Source organism: Pristiophorus japonicus, chromosome 11 (assembly GCF_044704955.1).
Source record: "Pristiophorus japonicus isolate sPriJap1 chromosome 11, sPriJap1.hap1, whole genome shotgun sequence".
Classification (NCBI taxonomy): Eukaryota; Metazoa; Chordata; class Chondrichthyes; family Pristiophoridae; genus Pristiophorus; species Pristiophorus japonicus.
The window spans coordinates 101,046,281-101,066,186 of NC_091987.1; the positions used below are offsets into that span (position 1 = coordinate 101,046,281).

The following is a 19,906-nucleotide window of genomic DNA, read 5'->3' on the forward strand; positions in this document are numbered from 1 at the left end:
TTCACAGAAAAATGCAGTTTCCCACGTAAATGGACATAGTGTGCTACAGAATATCATTCTACTGAATTACGCCTGCCTGCCTACTCACCATGTACTCCTGTTCTCTCAAAGGTGGGAAACACCACACGGTCAAGACTGCAGTTTAGGCTAAAGCTACCAGTAGACTTTTATTTGCACAATTTAAATTGTACAGAAGCAAAAGGAATTCATTAGAATAATCAGCAATACACATGCTTCTTGCGAGCTGTTGAAAACTGTCTTGACATGACACAATTTCCAAAATCTTTTAGGCTTTGGCGATTGTAATGTGGGCATTTTTTTCACTTCAGAGTCCTGTCGCCATAATATGGAAAATGAGCAAATGTGCTTGTAATCGATTTTAGTGTCAGGAATGAACCGACAACTTCCAGCATTTGGAAAGATCTCATTATCTTCTCATACTTGCATGTCAAATAGCTTTGTCTAGAGAATAGCTCAGTGACTTTTTCACATCTGCCAACTTCAGATACAACTGACATTTTAAAGCCAGGAGGGAATTTCTGATGCAAATAACGTGTGCTCCTCTCTGTGCCCATGCACCTCCCAGTTTGATGCAATTAACGTGTGCCTCTTTTCCTTTCACTCACTCTGAGATTTGCAGATATTATTTGTGTATAGATTAACTTACTTCCTTGTCTCCTTCCCTATCCCTACTATGCACACACACAAATCTTTCAGAAAGCAGCGAACTGCATATCACTTTAAATTCACAATATATTGGTCTATCAAACTTTCATTCAAATATAAAGATATTGTGGTTTTGATGCTTTCTTTTTTCATTGAATATTGAAAGTAATTCAGCTGATTTGAATGCTATTGGAATATGTCAGAAATGTGTGAACTTGACATAAAAAAGTGAGCCGTAACAATGAAGATCTAAATACTGTTTTGTAATTTTTTGAAACACATTAATCAACAAATGCTGGTGAAGGGTTAAGGATGGGCAACAATGAGGGGTGAATGCTCAGGGTGAAAAATTCTGAAGTTTGAAGAATTTCTGCTGCTGGGAACAAGTTTTTTTTCCTAACCAGACTTATTTTTGCGGGGGGAAGGTGGGGGAGCGGGGAGAGGAAAACAAAATTGAACCAACCCTGTATTGTAGCCTCCATGATGAATTCAGTGACTAAGTCACTTTTGCAGCGCAGTTGCAGACTAAGCAATAACTTTACATCGCTGTAAATTAATGCTGTAAGTTTTATGATTTAATATTGGATATTTGGCATCCTTTCTGGCTGGCCGAGTGCACACGTGCTAAAGAGTTGAAAAATAAGTTACTAATAGTTATGCTTTTAATAGAGAAATTGAAGTTTGACTGAGCACCTATCTGTTCTTGGTAACTAGGTACTGGAGAAAAACCCACAAATAAAATTGAACAAAACTTGGAGCCAACAAAATTAGAACCATTCTATCAAAAATGAATGGTAGATCTTGGGTTTCTGGCAACACAGTATGCAAGCTGAGCATGGAAAGAAGGTGATAGAAGTATCAAAGGGAACTGCCTTGTGGCATTGCTGAATTCTGTATACATGGAGGCCAAGGGAAAGTGAGAAAAAAGCTTTTGTGGAAGGCATATTTTGGGGCACCAGGCATTATTGCTCAATTTGATAGCTGTACAAAGCCTACACTATGTATAACATCGCCCTTTTCTCTCAATATTGATGTTTGAGATTTTACTGCTTTTCTAAAACCAAATTTATACACTTATATGTAGGGCTTTGGAGCTGTCAGCACTTCTGTGGTTGAGGTGCAGATGTGCTTTTTAAAAATAAAAAACAGGTTGACTCCTGACATACTTTCCATAACTGGTAGGAATCATGCATTCTCTGATTAATGTACACTAACAGAGCTGTACTTCTACTGTGGCGCTGGCAAGTTCTGATTGGTGCATCTAATTGAGATGCCATTGCTTTTAACTGGACCTCCGTCATAACCCTGTTCCATACCACACTTTTTGGTCAGTTTTGGTCCTATTGATTCCATGTTGCCAGACTCCAGTAAAATTAAGACAACCTGTGCACACAAAGCCAGTATGAATAAATGTGAATGAATTGCATGGTGGGAACGCTGACAATAGTGCAATTAAGCAATGTGTGCCCAGGCTACCAGTTGAAAATTCCTTGTGACTTTGGATTCTGCGAGATTGTCTGTTTAAAAAAACTTGGGTGCTACAAGCAACTTATTCAGCCTGATGCTAATGTAGTCTCTAACAAGTGGCAGCTTTGGGAATGGGCATTTAAGTTTTTGACCTCAGATGATGTGATCAGTGGTAGACTAATTAAATTACTTTGATGATTTAATGCGTAGTTGGGTTAGAGGTATTGCAACATTTAGGGTTTTTAGTGAGGGGGATAAATGTTTCACAGATGTCACTCTACTTTAGCTTGTGGGAGGTTGGTTGGGAGGGGCTGAAGTTGGAGTGGCAGAGCTAATCTCAAGGTCCCAGATATTGCGTTTTTGCAGAAGTTGCTTTTTCCCACTCCCTCTAGCCTGGATCCATCCTACTTATTCAGTTTTCAGGTGGGTGGGATCATCCACTTTTGGCTGGGTGCATAGAAATGAGGTGGTGATGATATGTCTAATAATCCACCATTACCGCCATAACCATCCCCAGTCATGGTAGCTAAATGCAACAAAAAAGCAAAAGTGGATTTAAGGAGCCTAGCAGTTATATTGTCGGGCTTTGCCAATAACTTATTTCTCATGATTTTGTTGATTTTTTTTCTTGTTTTTGCTACTGCCAATTGCTTAGCATCTACCTTTTATATCTTTTGCTGTAGAGCTGACATCTAGTTCCCTGCCCCTCTCTTCCCCCCCCCCGCCGATTATTAGGGCACAATGGATTTCTCATTGCTAATTAACTTGTATCTTTGTTTCCTCAGAGGAAGAGGGGCAATGGAGGGCGACCAGGTTGGTTAGGCAGCACCACCAGGTCCCTTGGTACCCTCATGCCTGAATATGTAGATCAAGATGCTTCTACCTCTAGTTATCCCAGTAGTATTGCTTCTGCTGGCTGCAATTCACGAAAGAAGCCATCAGAGTTATGCTAAATGCTACAACTTGACCTGCAGCTCACTTCCATCATAAGCACATCACTGTGTCAGTAAAGGCCACGACTGCTTGAACTATCCTGCTATTTGGTCATTCTAGGCTGTCACTGGGACACGATTAACAGCCAATCAGCACAGATTTATAAAATAAGTCACTGATTCAATGTTTGCTAGAACAAGTGATTTCATCCACTTTCCCCTGGAGAACCTAACAGGACACTATGATTGTGCTCCCTTGATCAATGTCAGCATCTGTATTAAAAATGAAAAGTTCCATAGCCTCTATGCAGCTTGCTTGAGATCAGCAGCACCACATTATGCAAGTGAAAGCTCCGTTCCCTGATCGTTGCCATAATGTACTGATTTTAAGGCAATTGAGCATATCAGCATTTATCATCTGAAACAGAAATCTTAGTGGCTCCTAGCAGATCAGGGTCATCTTCCTGCAGCCATGGTGCATGACATCTGAGCGCCATCCCAGGATCTGAGCTGAGCACTAGTACAAATGAGGTCGATGTGATACACTTTTAAGTGCTTGGATCAGTTTGGATCCTCTGCAATATAGTCTGACCGGTAATCTTGAGCATTGTGGTTGTGTCTCCACAAACACAGTCTGCAAGCACAACTTTAGTGCCACCATAATTTTAAAGAAAGCCCAACGTGTATGTATGAACCTATTGCTTCTTGCCATCTTGTTTTCTTTTGGTACAGTGTGTGAAGTGTGACGTCTAAACCTTAATTAGTGCTCCTCTGAGTTGCTACCTGAGTGGCAGGAAAGTGTGAGGTGGCTGGCTGCTGTGTTGATGGGAGCTTCTTCGGATTGAGATGTCCCTTGTCTCATGGCAGTTGAGGCCTGAGATAGATATGTGTAAGTTTGCACCTCTTCTGCATGGGCAACCTGGCCCTTTCTTGCTTCTGATTGGAGATGTTGTTGGTGGCTTGCAGCTGGGCATGCATGTGCTGCTGTCTCGGAGACAGCACCATTATCAAAGTGCCTTCCTGCCATGCTATTAATTCTAGGCACAAAGCTATGGAAAAGCAGACCTAATGGACCCAGTGAGATCAGCCCTACTTGATGCTAGCCAATTCAAACCAGAAGAGACCACCCTCTCCAATCTAGCAGCAAGGCCTGAAATAGCTGTCTGAAGAAGGAAAGACTGCTTTTAGGGCCTTAGGGTGCCTCCCCTACAAATATCCCTGGAGCTGTCGCACTCCATGGTGGACTGTCTGACATGGCCCCATTATTTGGCCCAATGCTTGATACTCTGCAAGTACATTATTTTAAATGCAGGGCTTGAGAGGTGCAGATTCCTCGGCTCTTGCGAGAGGCTGACTGACCAGCCAACACCGTCTTCATCATGTGACACTAACAGCTGCCTCTGCTCATTAATGCCCGGCATTTCCACCTAGTGCACTCTGCTCTTAATAATCTAACTCCCCAGAATGGATGTCTGAGAGCTTATGCTTGGGAAAAATGGAGTGAGTGTGTGCTGTGAAGGACTGGCATCATTGATATTGATTCTGCTTATGGTATAGTATCACATCTATAAGAGTAGGAGAGGTTAGAATGGTTTAATGAGAACCTAACCTGCAAATCACTTTTGTTAAAAGGAGTGACATGAGGGTTTCATGATTTGGTTCGATGCTAGCTAAAGAAGGGTACAATAAGAAGACAAGCTGAATGTCATGATTAACCTTGCATTGGCACATGCCATCCTCCTTTTCCATTAGTGATCCCCCACCTCCACACAGCATTACTGCCCATGATCAGCATCCTCTTCGGGACGAGAGATTACTCATTCAGGTGCCTGCCACCTGTGGCTGATCTCATCCCAGGTGTCTTGGCTGCCGCCTTCCAAAAGAGACAAAGGGTCAAGTTAGCTTCAGTAACTATGGGATGCAACAAAACCCAAAAGTTTGCATACTACCCATAATGGTTATGCTGAAAGGTGACTACAGCAAGCATTTGTATCCCACATGAAGATTATAGTATGGTGATTATATGTAACGATGAGTGAAATAACATTTCCAGGTGAAGGTTGGAGGTGTAAAGAGCACCTGAGCATCAATGATAAGCTAATGAAGCGCTTCAACATAGTGGGAGAGGAGGTCATTGTTAATGGTAAACATGCTTTAATATAATTCATTCTTCGAAGGTATGGTTGACTTCTCTTGCCTTCTCTGACCTATTAAAGTTATTTAATTTCTGGCACTGAGCGACACTATATTGTGGGGCGGTTTGAGGTAGCACTGACTCCTGTTTTGCATCCCAAACTAAGTTTTATTCTGTGTACCTCCTTTAAGCTGCTGTGCAGGTCTTTGAGAGCCCCCGAACAAGCAACCTCCCAATTGGAGGCAAGCCAATACCTGGAACTCATTTGATATATATAAATGATTTGTGAGGTCATGGTTTGAATAGACAAATAGCTTGCTCTGCTACACTTCAGGTGATGAGCACTAGCCCAAGGAAAACCCAACTTAAAGCTCTTGTGGTGGCGTCACCACTGAGATCAACTAACTCAGCAAAAATCGGCGATCATAATCTGGGACCTTTCTGTTTGTTACTGTACTGTTCGGTCTCATTTATCAATATAACTTTCCTGGCGAATCTAAAACTGACTTTTTAAAAAGGTTACTTATGTTCACCTTGGTGAATTCAATGCAGTTGTTTGTCTTTGATGGGAATTTTAAAATGATGCTTAACTTCACATCGACAGGCTCTCTGTCCCTTGGATCAGTGGTTCCAAGTTGGTTAGTAATGGGTTGCTAAGCTAGCTGTACATTATTGTATGGCAGAGGCTGCGTATCAGTGATAGTGTACTATTTTCTCCATCCACACAGGTTCTAATCCCGTATTGACATGATCCAGGTGTGTAACTTGCATGTGAGTTGTGTTCATTGCTACATTGGTAATATTGACTGTCTCTTGACTGCTTCAGTCATCTTGTCCCTAAACTCCTTATTGGGTAAATCTGACTCAATAGTTTGAGGAAAAATGCATCATTATTTATAGCCAAATCTTCAGAGCCCTATTGTGGTGAGTCCAGTAAGGATCCAATAAGATGTTTTTGTGTGAGCATTTCATAGCCTGTTTGGCTTTGCTTGCTGAATGCACTTCAACTTGAAGCATGACTATCAGAGATGGAGCCTTGGTGAGATACGTTATTTACCAGGAGGAGATTGAACGCATTGGTCTCAGGTAAGGCGGAACATCTCCTGATTTTTATGAAACAGAATCTTATAACGAGCATGGGAACAAGTTTTCCCATGAATTTTGGCTTTTTCTAAAAAAAATTAACCTGATTTAGGGAGTGAAAATGACTTCTAATTGTACCTGCACCAATGGCCTCCTCCTGTCAGCAGCTGCATGCTGCCCAGCTCAAGATTAAGATGAAGCAGCTGGGGGGATATAATATAGGTTGTTTCCCACATGAATAAGTGATCCATATGAATGCCCAATTGATTGTTGTAGCTGAGTTGTTGTCAGTGGATAAAGTTTGGGTCCAGATTGATTAAATTCCTTGGTTACAGTTGTTCCTATGCTCGGAGATTTGTTTATCTTTTATATTGGGACTCAATTAAACTTTTGGTTCAAGAAAAAAGAAAGAATCCAATGGATATTGCTGGTCAACTGCTGGATTCAAACCTAGGCTTCCAGACCTTCCAATCTGAGGAAAATTTTAAGAGTTGTAAAGCTGTTGGATGTAGACAAATTTGGGGCTACTTTAGACCCTAAGTTGCTTTGGTTTGTAACATTTATTCTGTGAATCAAAATCTACATTGTAACCTCGCTATAACAAACTTGTTGAAGGGACATCAAATTCATTCATAAATAGGAAGGTGTTTAGTGAATTACTCATTGTTCAGAAGCATTTGGGTGGTGGCTTGTGGGAAATGCCAGGCAAGTGAGAATGAGTTACTGCCTACTTTTCATTGTATTTTAGCACCTCATTTAATTTTACTGTTTTAAGCCCAAAATTTCTCCATTTTGACAAGTGAGTAAAGTTAATTCCTTATTTAGAGCATAATTCTGCACATTTCTGCCAGCTAATGTTGAAAGGTCAGTTAGTGCTGCACAGCTGATCTTACAGCTAATGTGCTGGCTCACCACTCCCCCATGAATCTTTCAAATCAATAAGCTTAAAGTGCTTTTAATAGCATTCTAATACATTGATTATTGGTGCTGTATTAATCATTAATGATGGCACTGGAACTGTTGATTTTATGGCAGATGTATGGAGGGGGGGGGGCTAACTATAAATAAGGGACCAACTTTATTCACTGAAAATAAAGAAATCTTTTGCTTATAAATGCAGTTAAAAATGGATTAGGTGTGTTTTTACATTTTATTTGTATAAACCCAGAAAAGCAGCTTGATCTTTGTTTCTGGGAGCTTCAAGATTTCATATGGATTGTACAAAGTTTAAGTTTAGGGGAACATGACTCGCAATCATTACACCCAATTGTCTGGCTATAACAAAGTTTGTTACAGTGAGTTCTACAAGGTAACAGTAAACTAAGTAATGAGAAGTCTGTGTACATCAAATGCAGGTAATTGTGCAGAAATGAGGACAAGTTGGAAGGTCTGGGGTAAAAAAATGAATGGCAATATGCACCAGCCCACCCTCCATCCAGCTTTTGTTTGTTTTTTAAAAACTTCTTAATTTGTTAAAACTTCTCATTTAATTTTATTCCAGTCAATCTCCTATAATATGCTGTAACAGTTTCAGTTTTACCATTTTATTGGGGATTTTAGGGTAAAACGCATCCGAAACTATGCTTTGCAGATTAGTGTGCTTTTCGGCTTTTTGTTCAAGCGTAATCCTTTTTATCTATATGTAAACCTCTAAATTCTAGAATTACAGGAGATTGCATTACTTTAATTAAGCTGGTTTGATGATGAGGCACCAAATATTCATGTCCTGGTTTTCATGCTACTTGGTTATATTTTATTATCTATACGATGAGTTGTTTCTGCTGGAGTTTGTATAAAATTATAGATATGAGAATATTTTGTTGTGGTTACAACTGAAGACATTTTATTGTGAGGGAAAAGTGCACAAAGAAGCCATATTTGTCAAAGTTCTGGGAATTGCTTGCATGAACTGCCTTCTTTGGCATTCCACAACCAGTTAAACCTTCCTCTAAGCAGAAAGGTTCACTGTGAAAGTGCAAGATTGCATTTTTTTGTAGGTAAAATTTTAAATTTTCCTTGGTGGCATTTTTAACTGACCCAGTAGGTCATTAATTGAAAATAAAGAACCATATTGTTTTGAGCTATATGTATTCCATCGTAGTATATAATCAGTTTGCACAGAATGTTAGTAAATGTTTTATGATAGGTGCCTATAGAAAACCCCAGTTTTCATGTTTTTAAACTTAAACTGCGTAGAGACTAGATGGCTTTATAGAAACATAGAAACAAGGTGCAGGAGAAGGCCATTCAGCCCTTCTAGCCTGCACCGCCATTCAATGAGTTCATGGCTGAACATGCAACTTCAGTACCCCCTTCCTGCTTTCTCGCCATACCCCTTGATCCCCCTAGTAGTAAGGACTTCATCTAACTCCCTTTTGAATATATTTAGTGAATTGGCCTCAACTACTTTCTGTGGTAGAGAATTCCACAGGTTCACCAGTCTCTGGGTGAAGAAGTTTCTCCTCATCTCGGTCTTAAATGCCTTATCCCTTATCCTTAGACTGTGACCCCCTGGTTCTGGACTTCCCCAACATTGGGAACATTCTTCCTGCATCTAACCTGTCTAAACCCGTCAGAATTTTAAACGTTTCTCTGAGGTCCCCTCTCATTCTTCTGAACTCTAGTGAATACAAGCCCAGTTGATCCAATCTTTCTTGATAGGTCAGTCCCACCATCCCGGGAATCAGTCTGGTGAACCTTCGCTGCACTCCCTCAATAGCAAGAATGTCCTTCCTCAAGTTAGGAGACCAAAACTGTACACAATACTCCAGGTGTGGCCTCACCAAGGCCCTGTACAACTGTAGCAACACCTCCCTGCCCCTGTACTCAAATCCCCTCGCTATGAAGGCCAACATGCCATTTGCTTTCTTAACCGCCTGCTGTACCTGCATGCCAACCTTCAATGACTGATGTACCATGACACCCAGGTCTCGTTGCACCTCCCCTTTTCCTAATCTGTCACCATTCAGATAATAGTCTGTCTCTCTGTTTTTACCACCAAAGTGGATAACCTCACATTTATCCACATTATACTTCATCTGCCATGCATTTGCCCACTCACCTAACCTATCCAAGTCACTCTGCAGCCTCATAGCATCCTCCTCGCAGCTCACACTGCCACCCAACTTGGTGTCATCCGCAAATTTGGAGATACTACATTTAATCCCCTCGTCTAAATCATTAATGTACAATGTAAACAGCTGAGGCCCCAGCACAGAACCTTGCGGTACCCCACTAGTCACTGCCTGCCATTCTGAAAAGTACCCATTTACTCCTACTCTTTGCTTCCTGTCTGACAACCAGTTCTCAATCCACGTCAGCACACTACCCCCAATCCCATGTGCTTCAACTTTGCACATTAATCTCTTATGTGGGACCTTGTCGAAAGCCTTCTGAAAGTCCAACTATACCACATCAACTGGTTCTCCCTTTTCCACTTTACTGGAAACATTCTCAAAAAATTCCAGAAGATTTGTCAAGCATGATTTCCCTTTCACAAATCCATGCTGACTTGGACCTATCATGTCACCTCTTTCCAAATGCACTGCTATGACATCCTTAATAATTGATTCCATCATTTTACCCACTACCGATGTCAGGCTGACCGGTCTATAATTCCCTGTTTTCTCTCTCCCTCCTTTTTTTTTTAAAAAAGTGGGGTTACATTGGCTACCCTCCACTCGATAGGAACTGATCCAGAGTCAATGGAATGTTGGAAAATGACTGTCAATGCATCCGCTATTTCCAAGGCTACCTCCTTAAGTACTCTGGGATGCAGTCCATCAGGCCCTGGGGATTTATAGGCCTTCAATCCCATCAATTTCCCCAACACAATTTCCCGACTAATAAAGATTTCCCATAGTTCCTCCTCCTTACTAGACCCTCTGACCCCTTTTATATCCAGAAGGTTGTTTGTGTCCTCCTTAGTGAATACCGAACCAAAGTACTTGTTCAATTGGTCTGCCATTTCTTTGTTCTCCGTTATGACTTCCCCTGATTCTGACTGCAGGGGACCTACGTTTGTCTTTACTAACCTTTTTCTCTTTACATACCTATAGAAACTTTTGCACTCCACCTTAATGTTCCCTGCAAGCTTCTTCTCGTACTCCATTTTCCCTGCCCTAATCAAACCCTTTGTCCTCCTCTGCTGAGTTCTAAATTTCTCCCAGTCCCCGGGTTCGCTGCTATTTCTGGCCAATTTGTATGCCACTTCCTTGGCTTTAATACTATCCCTGATTTCCCTTGATAGCCATGGTTGAGCCACCTTCCCTTTTTTATTTTTACGCCAGACAGAAATGTACAATTGTTGTAGTTCATCCATGCGGTCTCTCAATGTCTGCCATTGCCCATCCACAGTCAACCCCTTAAGTATCATTCGCCAATCTATCCTAGCCAATTCACGCCTCATACCTTCAAAGTTACCCTTCTTGAAGTTCTGGACCATGGTCTCTGAATTAACTGTATCATTCTCCATCCTAATGCAGAATTCCACCATATTATGGTCACTCTTCCCCAAGGGGCCTCGCATAATGAGATTGCTAATTAATCCTCTCTCATTACACAACACCCAGTCTAAGATGGCCTCCCCCCTAGTTGCTTCCTCGACATATTGGTCCAGAAAACCATCCCTTATGCACTCCAGGAAATCCTTCTCCACCGTATTGCTTTCAGTTTGGCTAGCCCAATCTATGTGCATATTAAAGTCACCCATTATAACTGCTGCACCTTTATTGCATGCACCCCTAATTTCCTGTTTGATGCCCTCCCCAACATCACTACTACTGTTTGGAGGTCTGTACACAACTCCCACTAACGTTTTTTGCTCTTTTGGTGTTCTGCAGCTCTACCCATATAGATTCCACATCATCCAAGCTAATGTCTTTCCTAACTATTGCATTAATCTCCTCTTTAACCAGCAATGCTACCCCACCTCCTTTTCCTTTTATTCTATCCTTCCTGAATGTTGAATACCCCTGGATGTTGAGTTCCCAGCCCTGATCATCCTGGAGCCACGTCTCCGTAATTCCAATTACATCATATTTGTTAACATCTATTTGCACAGTTAATTCATCCACCTTATTGCGGATACTCCTTGCATTAAGACACAAAGCCTTCAGGCTTGTTTTTTTTAACACCCTTTGTCCTTTTAGAATTTTGCTGTACAGTGGCCCTTTTTGTTCTTTTCCTTGGGTTTCTCTGCCCTCCACTTTTCCTCATCTCCTTTCTGTCTTTTGTTTTTGCCTCCTTTTTGTTTCCCTCTGTCTCCCTGCATTGGTTCCCATCCCCCTGCCATATTAGTTTAACTCCTCCCCAACAGCATTAGCAAACACTCCCCCTAAGACATTGGTTCCGGTCCTGCCCAGGTGCAGACCGTCCGGTTTGTACTGGTCCCACCTCTCCCAGAACTGGTTCCAATGCCCCAGGAATTTGAATCCCTCCCTGCTGCACCACTGCTGAAGCCACGTATTCATCTGCGCTATCCTGCGATTCCTACTCTGACTAGCACGTGGCACTGGTAGCAATCCCGAGATTACTACTTATATTCATTTTAATTCTAGATTGACATACAGATGAAAGCCAAAGTCAGGCCAAGGAATAATTTGATTTAATTCAGTATTTAGCTTATTGATGCATTGCCTATGTCAATGAGAATCCATTGTTTACATCCTATTCTGCTTTTTGAGCTATGGCTTATGTTAGTAATTTGGCTATAATTTCAACTAGTGAATTGGTGTGCGCATGTGGACAGACTTTGTTCAATACCTGGCTTTAACTGGTTTGGAGTGTCTTTGGCAGTTAAATGTAACTAGGCCGGAGTGATATTGATTGGCTGAGCACTTTTTCTGTTCCCTTCAAAATTGTTTTAACAATTGTTCATAGTACAACGGTATCTCTTTTACTTTCAGGGGAAATATTTGTGGAGACTCTGAAGCCATACCAGGAAGCGCTTTGAAAGCCAAGCTACTCATTAAAATTTAAAAACACAAATTAATCACAACTCTCTGAAGCAAAACATTGATCACAATTTCCAGTATGGAAATTAATTCTTGTTAAAAATTACATGGAACCCAGTGTTCCTGGAAAAAACAAATCCCTACACCTTTTAGGAACTGATAGATGCTGCATCTTGCCCAGCGTTTTCTATATCTTTATTTAAACAAAGTCTTCATTTAGAGTTTAAAGCCAGCATAGACAAGTCAGTCCCTAGCCTTTGTCCTGTGTGCTAAAATGACTGTTGTCTTACAATTGGATGTCCATAAGCTCCGTCATTAACCCATTTGATGTCCTTATTGTGACTATTCAATTGTTTCTAAAACTGCAAGTTACTATTTTACAAATTTTGTAATTGATCCACTTTGTATAAAGTTAGTACTTTACAAGTTTGGTAAGAAACTGGTATTCTATTACTGAACAAGCCAATATGAATAGGTGTTTAGCTGATACTTCGCCCTAATTTGCTGATTCTGACATCTGATTAATGAACTGCAATACATTGAACCATTTGTCTTATGGCTACCCTTTACTGTGAAAAATTGCAGCTTTCATTTTGTGCTGCCTCTGTGGAGGTAGGTAATGTAGTTTATTTGATATAGAGGTTGCCTTGACAGATACAGTGATACCAAGTTTAATGCGTGACAGTCTGTTTGTATATATACCTGTATATATATTTTTTAGAAAAAACTTGATACATTTCAGATTTAGACTTTCATTGCTTTTTTAAGATAATAAGTTAGTTTAATGTGCTTATTCTTTCCTTTATATACTAATTAAATACTTGCATATGGAAGATATAGAATGAGGTAAATGGCACCAAACAAGCAGTTACTAGAATTATATTTTGTGGATTTTAATTTCTTTAATTATAAATGACTAAATTTCAGACAGTTAAGTGACATGTTGTACAACAAATATTGAGAATACAGTAATAAAACAAGTGTGTTAGTCAGCTGAAAAGAATGCTTACTTAACGAGTTGGTTACTTAACAAGTGGCAATTACAGGTACTTCCTATCGAAACTGAGCTGCAATTGGTCACAATGTTAACAGATTTGCTTCAGTTTACAGTATGTGGGGATCAGTTCTTGCGTATATTCTACAGGTTTACATTATCCAGAGCTGATTTAGAAGCAGACTAAATATGGTGCGTTGATGCACAAAAGGAACAACAATAACACAAAGGTCAGACATTCTCCACTTTCTTTGGCAGATCCTGTCAATTGTGACTTGCAGCCTGACTGGTTGGGGTGGGTGGATGCATGTGTATGTGTTGCATATGATCTTGTCTGGGTGGAGGGGGGCGGGGGATGTGGTCAGAGAGAGGGTGAAGCTGTCTGTTTCTGTTTCCATGGCAGCAGAGCGAGTTTAAATTCCTGGTTCAATCCTTGGTCTGCTCATTAGCTGGAGCTGTGGTAGGGGCACTATTATTGCTCTCAATGCGCGGGTTAAGTATGGGATAATTGCATAGTGTTCCTTCTCCTAATGCTATCCAGTAAACCTTGCTGGAAGTGCAGAAATGGATGTTGAGTGAGGATATGGTCAGAAATTGCCTGTGACCTTTCTTGCTTCTGGTGAGGTAGCCTGCTGACACCCGCTGATGAGAATAAAACATGAACAGAGGTTACCTGTTACATGTGGAACTATACCTCAGCAAGGATTTAACCCTTCAGAAGAGATGAGGAGGAAAACATTTGATGGGGGTTGAAACTTTACAATATTGTTTCTGTGCTCTTTATTGCATGGAAGCCAGCACAAGAAAATACTTTAACAGGACTAGCTATTGATAGGTTGGTTTTTTTTTTTTGGTCCTGTTAAAAGTGCAAAATTACTGAACTACTTGTAAAATTTTCAGAATGCTTGCAGAACACAGCTGGTGATGTCTGTTTATTCAAGGGCTACGTCAGTAAATCTCAAGAAGAACTAAAATGAGTATTAAAAAGGAGTAAGACGACTATGGAAAAGTGGACTATTAGCAGCAGTAAGAAAGAAATAGATCATTTTTTTAAGGTTTGTCAAAAAATTGTTAAACACCAAATGGCATATTTAAGGGACATAAGTTGGGTACAAATATGAGGATCAAAAAATGATGGGATGTGGTCTATTTCTTTCAAATCAAGATTGTGAATTAATTGCAGAGCCAATCAAACTGAGTTTGAGATCTAATGTGTTGAGATGCATAAAGCATTAAATGTCAGTAGAGCACTGAGAAAAATGAAGGAATTTATATACTAACTCATATCTTGTGAATAATGGGGAAATACTTCTGAACTTGTGGGATGTCTTTAAAGAGCAGAGATGATAAAGGATAAGACAGTAACTGGTGGTGCGTGGATAAGATTTACTTGTATTTTCAGAAGATATTTGATCAATTCTGCATTTGAAGCTATTAAAGATGATAAATGTATATGGTGTACTTGCTATTTGGATTGAGGCTGGTGTGCTGATAAATGAGTACGGCTCTGTTGAGAACAATAAGTTTTGGAATTCTGCAGGAAATTGTTCTGAATTTCCTGTTATTTACACTATTCCAAAACGATATGGAGGAGGGTATTATAGAATGGGGGAACGATTTGGTTATAATGATTGACCGTTCATTAAGTATATCCATTAAATCTAAAGCTGTCAACAATGAGGGTCAATTACGGGGATATATTTGGTTGTAAGACAGAATTATTTTAAATCTTATTGGTAAGCCATAAACTGTATGCAATATTATGTGCAGTTTTGGACACTTTTCAAGAGGATATTGATGCATTGGAAAGAGTTCTGGCTACCTGAATTGTATCTAGCATTTAAATGTTATAGAGACTCTCCGAATTAAACTGGAGGAAAGATTTGAGAGGTAATATGATCCAAGTCTCTTAAATAAATCCCAACTTGGCCATATCTTTCAGAATTTTAAAGACTTGCCATTTGTGGGAATACTATGTGGTGAATTTCCTGCTATAATTTTATTCCCTCATTTGCTTGCCAAACCTGACTTCTCTACATGAGGTAGGTGCAAGGCTTGTTGACTGGGCATCATCAATACCCCTTGTAACTGACTGCAAGGAAGTACTAGGGACCATCCAAGTATGATTGACCCCTCTAATTTTCACTCCCTTTCCTGCAAAGTAACCTAACTTCAAATCCCACTTAACTCAGTTTCTGATCTGAGGCTATCCCTGTTCTGTGGCAAGGATAATTATTTTGATTGCAAACAGAGAAGCCTCAGACAAGATGAATTGTATGTCCTTGAACATAGAATAGTAAATCTGTTGAACAGGTTCACGTGATGGAACTGCTTTTAAAAGGAGCTGGATGAACAGTTGGTCTGATAATGGGGATTTACAGTTAAAAAGATAAATGAAAACCTAAATTAATCAAACACTCTAGAATATTCTGGTTTCAAACCTGTTCGGGTCATGGAACAGCACAAAGTACAACTAATCGGGGTTCAGCTTCTAGTGTTTGATATGCTGGGGTCACCACTAAAATTACTGTCCATTCAAGAACTGTTCACTTCAGGAGATTAAATAAATTGTGGAGATTCAATGACTGAAAATTATATGTAGCCCATTTGGAGGGATGGGCTTGAATTTCTTTTTCTGGTTCTATGCTTTATTTTGTTGTATTTGTTTCATTTTAGGGGCCCAATTTTTCCATTTGTGCTTAACAGGAAAAAAATGCCTTATACAAAACTATAGACCAAACTTGGAATTTTGTTTTTAGCAAGTACAAGGATCTTGCATGTCATTGTGGAGAAGGTTATAGAGACCAGAATCTGTTTGGGTTTTAAATTCTGGGCTTGATTTCTCCTCTTTTTCCCCCCGCTCCCCTCCCCTCCCTTTTTACTTGTATACAAGAAATCCTAGTTCCATGTCAAAGACAGACCTGCTTTAAACCAATCATAGTTGTCAACTTGGCTCAGTTGGTAGCACTTTTGCCTCTGAAACAATAGGTTATCGGTTCAAGTCCCACTCTAGGACTATGAGCACATAATCTAGGCAACGTTTCAGTGCAGTATTGAGAGACTGCTGCATTGCCTTTTGGTTGAACGATTAAACCAAAGTCTTATTTGTTTGTTCAGATGGATCTAAAAAATCTCGTGCCAATTCAAAGAAGCATTCACATGGTGTCCTGGGCAACATTCTTCCCTCAAACACCACCACCAAAGCAAACTTAACTGATCATTCATCTCACTTACTGTTTGTGGGATCTTGCTGTGCCATCGCTTACCTAAGAATAGTGACTACATGCAAAGCAATATAAAGAATGTGAATCATCTTCGGATATATGAGGATGTAATAAGCCACTATATAAATGCAGTTCTTTTATTAACTGTTCAGCTTTTTAGCTGCAATCCATGCCTTCTCCCTCCACCAAAAAAGTCTGCATTGGAAATTGAGTGTGCTTAATTGAATGTGCGTTATGTAGACATTTCTTCCTTTTGCTAATTCTTGTTCATGTCAACTTTCTTTGCATAATGCTCTGGACAACAAAGGGAAATGAAAGATTTGTACATGTGCACAATTACATGATGCAGTGTGTACAAGAGGAAAAGTTGGGCCCTTAATAAAGTAGAACCTAGTTCCTGTAATATTTGAAACTTGTAGTGTTAATTCAAGATGATTACTGTAAAAGATATTTTAACAATGAAAAATGTTTTTTCTGTTGGTAATGGAGTGTTCTAAAATCCTGTTGATTAGGTATGTTTGTAAGCTCAATTTCATGTGTACTGTAAACAATGATTATAGACATGTATGTGTGGAGTTTATCATGTATCAGTTAATGTGATGTTTTATTACTGTTCTGTATCCTGCTATTTTGTGAAGGCATTCCATTTTTTTGATTCAGTTTTAAACTGTTCAGTGCAGTTGGGATAACCTTTGTATCTGAGGCGATATCATTGAAAGCTATTGCCAGTAGCCTTGTGTGTACTTGAACCAAGGTTCCCTCTCCGTTGTGCTCAATGTTGTCAGCTGTGCTCACACACTGAATCTTGATTAAAAATTTTCTTTACATGAAAATGTTTATTGCTTGACTCAATAATGTGAAGTATGAAATTGTTTATGGTGTGTACTACTGTTGGCAAAAGCGATAAACCCACTTCTGTGCTCTTTGTATTTTATAGAATTGAGAGTAAGCACAGAGACTGATCAGAAAAATGAATAATGTGTTGTGATTTTTCATTCTCTTGACCTTTTGTGTCTTTTAAATTACAGAATCTTTTGTCAAGATCCATCTTTTAAAAAGAGGATGTGTACACATTCTGAAGGTTCCCATTTGAAGCAACTGGCATCCAGGAAATGAATGGAATAAAGTGAATATAATTTTTTAAATACAATTTGAAAAGCCCATCAAAGGTAGTTTATCCTCCTTGCCCTGGCCTAGTGGCAATGAAATTCTTTCTTGATACCTTTTTCAAAATTATGTCTAAATATATCAACTTGGTGTTTCGCAAGTGTGTTGAGTTCTCCTCGCCTGATGATTTTGTTATACAGGTGGTACTATGCAGGTACCCTGTGTATTACAGCAAACTAGTTTCCCCCACGTTATCTGGTAATAGCCAATATAAAATGTTATCCACAAACTAGCCACCTGCATACTCCATTTAATGGCTCACTTCACTCAGCCATTTTGTATCGACTCTTACTATATTCCACCTTTTTGTATTAGTTAGAGAGCTGAGTGGAGCCTGAATGTTGGAGTGCAGTTGGGGATTCAAACTCCTGCTGGAAAAAAGTTGTTATATTTAGACATAATTTTGAACATGCTAAATAGTTTTATAACAGTAGAAATACTTGAAATTGATATGCCTCATGCATTGCCAAAGTTGAGAGAACAGGACTATTCAGAACACAGCAGTTAAAAAAACACACAAGTAGTTCAAACTCCTGCATAGTGCTTATGAAGTGACTCATTGCTAATAATGGGATTTTGTGGTGATGTATAAGGCAGATCAATTTCAAAGCTGCAAAAGCATTACAAGCATTTCTACACTTTTAAAACTATCTAGTCTTCAAAATTATACCTATACATGCCCAGTTAATGACTGGCAGCAGAAGTGTCTTATTTTGCTCTGCTGAATTTTTTCTATTCGTACTGTACAGGTACCCACCCATATATTACTGCCAATCGGACCACTTTCTTGGTTAACCATAATAGATTTGGTTGCACTGTAATGTTTTCTAACATGCAGCGGTTGAACAGTTCAGAGGGAGAATCCGGCAGCAATGCTATCTAATCCCTTAATTGGAGTGTAGGCTCAAAAGTATGATTAATAAATCAGCCTCCTGATCAAAACATTCCACAAACAATTGACCATTTACGCAATTTTGACAGGTTGGGCCAATTGCAAAAGACCTTTTTGAATTGCTTCTGACTGTAGTATCCACTCTGATTTATTGACAAAGGTGTTCTTTTTTTAAAAAACAGGCTGGGTAGCAAATGCTTTCCATCCTGTGAGTGGTTTAAAACTACAGGGGGGTGCTGATTAAAACTTGCATTTTTCCCCATTTTGGAGGGAGAATCTATGATAAAATCTTCAATTCCTTGGCCGATTAACTTGAAAGATTGGCTTAATAGAGACATCTGGTTTGGAGAGCAAAAAGCACAAGGATGTGACATTTATAGATAAATGCAAGATGTCAATTCATTATGAAAGTTGTGGGCTGCAGCAACATGCCCAAGGATTTGAAGTAAATTAAATAACTTGACTTCACTTGTGTGCGTATATATGTAAAATTTTCCTGATTAATTGCTTCACACATGATCAAGAATGGGAGCCTCCAGAGAAAGTACATCCAGTCCTTATTTTTTTTAATTAAAGTATGATTCGTGAAATTGCACATACAACATGTGGATGGAACACCATTCAGGAAAAATTTTCATACTCGTGTTGTTTACTTAATGTAGAAATGAAACATATTGTAAACATTAAGATATTTAACCTATTTTTCTTCCTGTTTCAATGGTATTAAAAGTATATTGTTTTGTCAAACTGAAAACTAATAAAATTCAAATTACTCATTCAAGTATCTAATTGTCTCATTAGGATTGCTACCTTAGGATTACTGCCGTTGCTTGAAGGGTGTCCAATTGTGGCAGGCAGAACTTCAGCCATGATCAAGATGTGCTGGATTTCTGCAAAACTACCATGGTGTAAGGGGGAAGAATTCAGATTCCTAAAGCTTTGGGAAAAGTTGTGGGGTAGGAATGAATATAACTGCATACATCTGAAAAGAGCTATTCAAATATTCTTGCAGAGGAGTCAACTTGAACTGAGGAGAGGATGAAGCAAGAGAGTGGTACAAATGCAGCGCCTAAAATCCGGAACCCTTGGGACCGAGGCCATTCCGAATCCAGGCTTTTCCGAACTTTTGATTTGCTTTGACGTCACGAATCCGGAAACACCCGAGCCCAGGTTTGGGTATTATTTCTGGATTTCGGAACGCCAGAAAGGGAGAGTGGGGGGGGGGGGGGGTGGTGGGGGTAGATTCCTGCCGAGGAGCTGTTCGGGCCGTCTGGCCTCACCAAGGAGGCTGTCGTTGGGCGGGCCCCACCGAGGTGGCTGTCGTCGGGTGGGCCGGATCGCTGAGGAGGTGTTCAGGCCGGCTCCGAGGTAAGGGCAGCGAGCTGAGGCTCGA

At 39.8% G+C, this 19,906-nt stretch overlaps 1 protein-coding gene across 23 annotated transcripts in view; it reads left to right on the plus strand.

Moving 5' to 3' along the window:
• The window catches only part of LOC139276194 (sodium/myo-inositol cotransporter-like), a 58,500-nt gene extending 39,239 nt beyond the window's left edge, over positions 1–19,261 (plus strand). For 5 of the 23 annotated variants that reach the window (XR_011595866.1, XR_011595867.1, XR_011595856.1 and 2 more), the window contains 4 exons: positions 8–111; positions 5,928–5,955; positions 12,189–13,460; positions 14,131–17,475. The gene's annotated coding sequence lies outside the window, so the exon portion shown is untranslated. The other 18 variants (XR_011595868.1, XR_011595857.1, XR_011595847.1 and 15 more) reach the window with 17 other exon arrangements.
• The last annotated feature ends 645 nt before the right edge of the window (positions 19,262–19,906 follow it).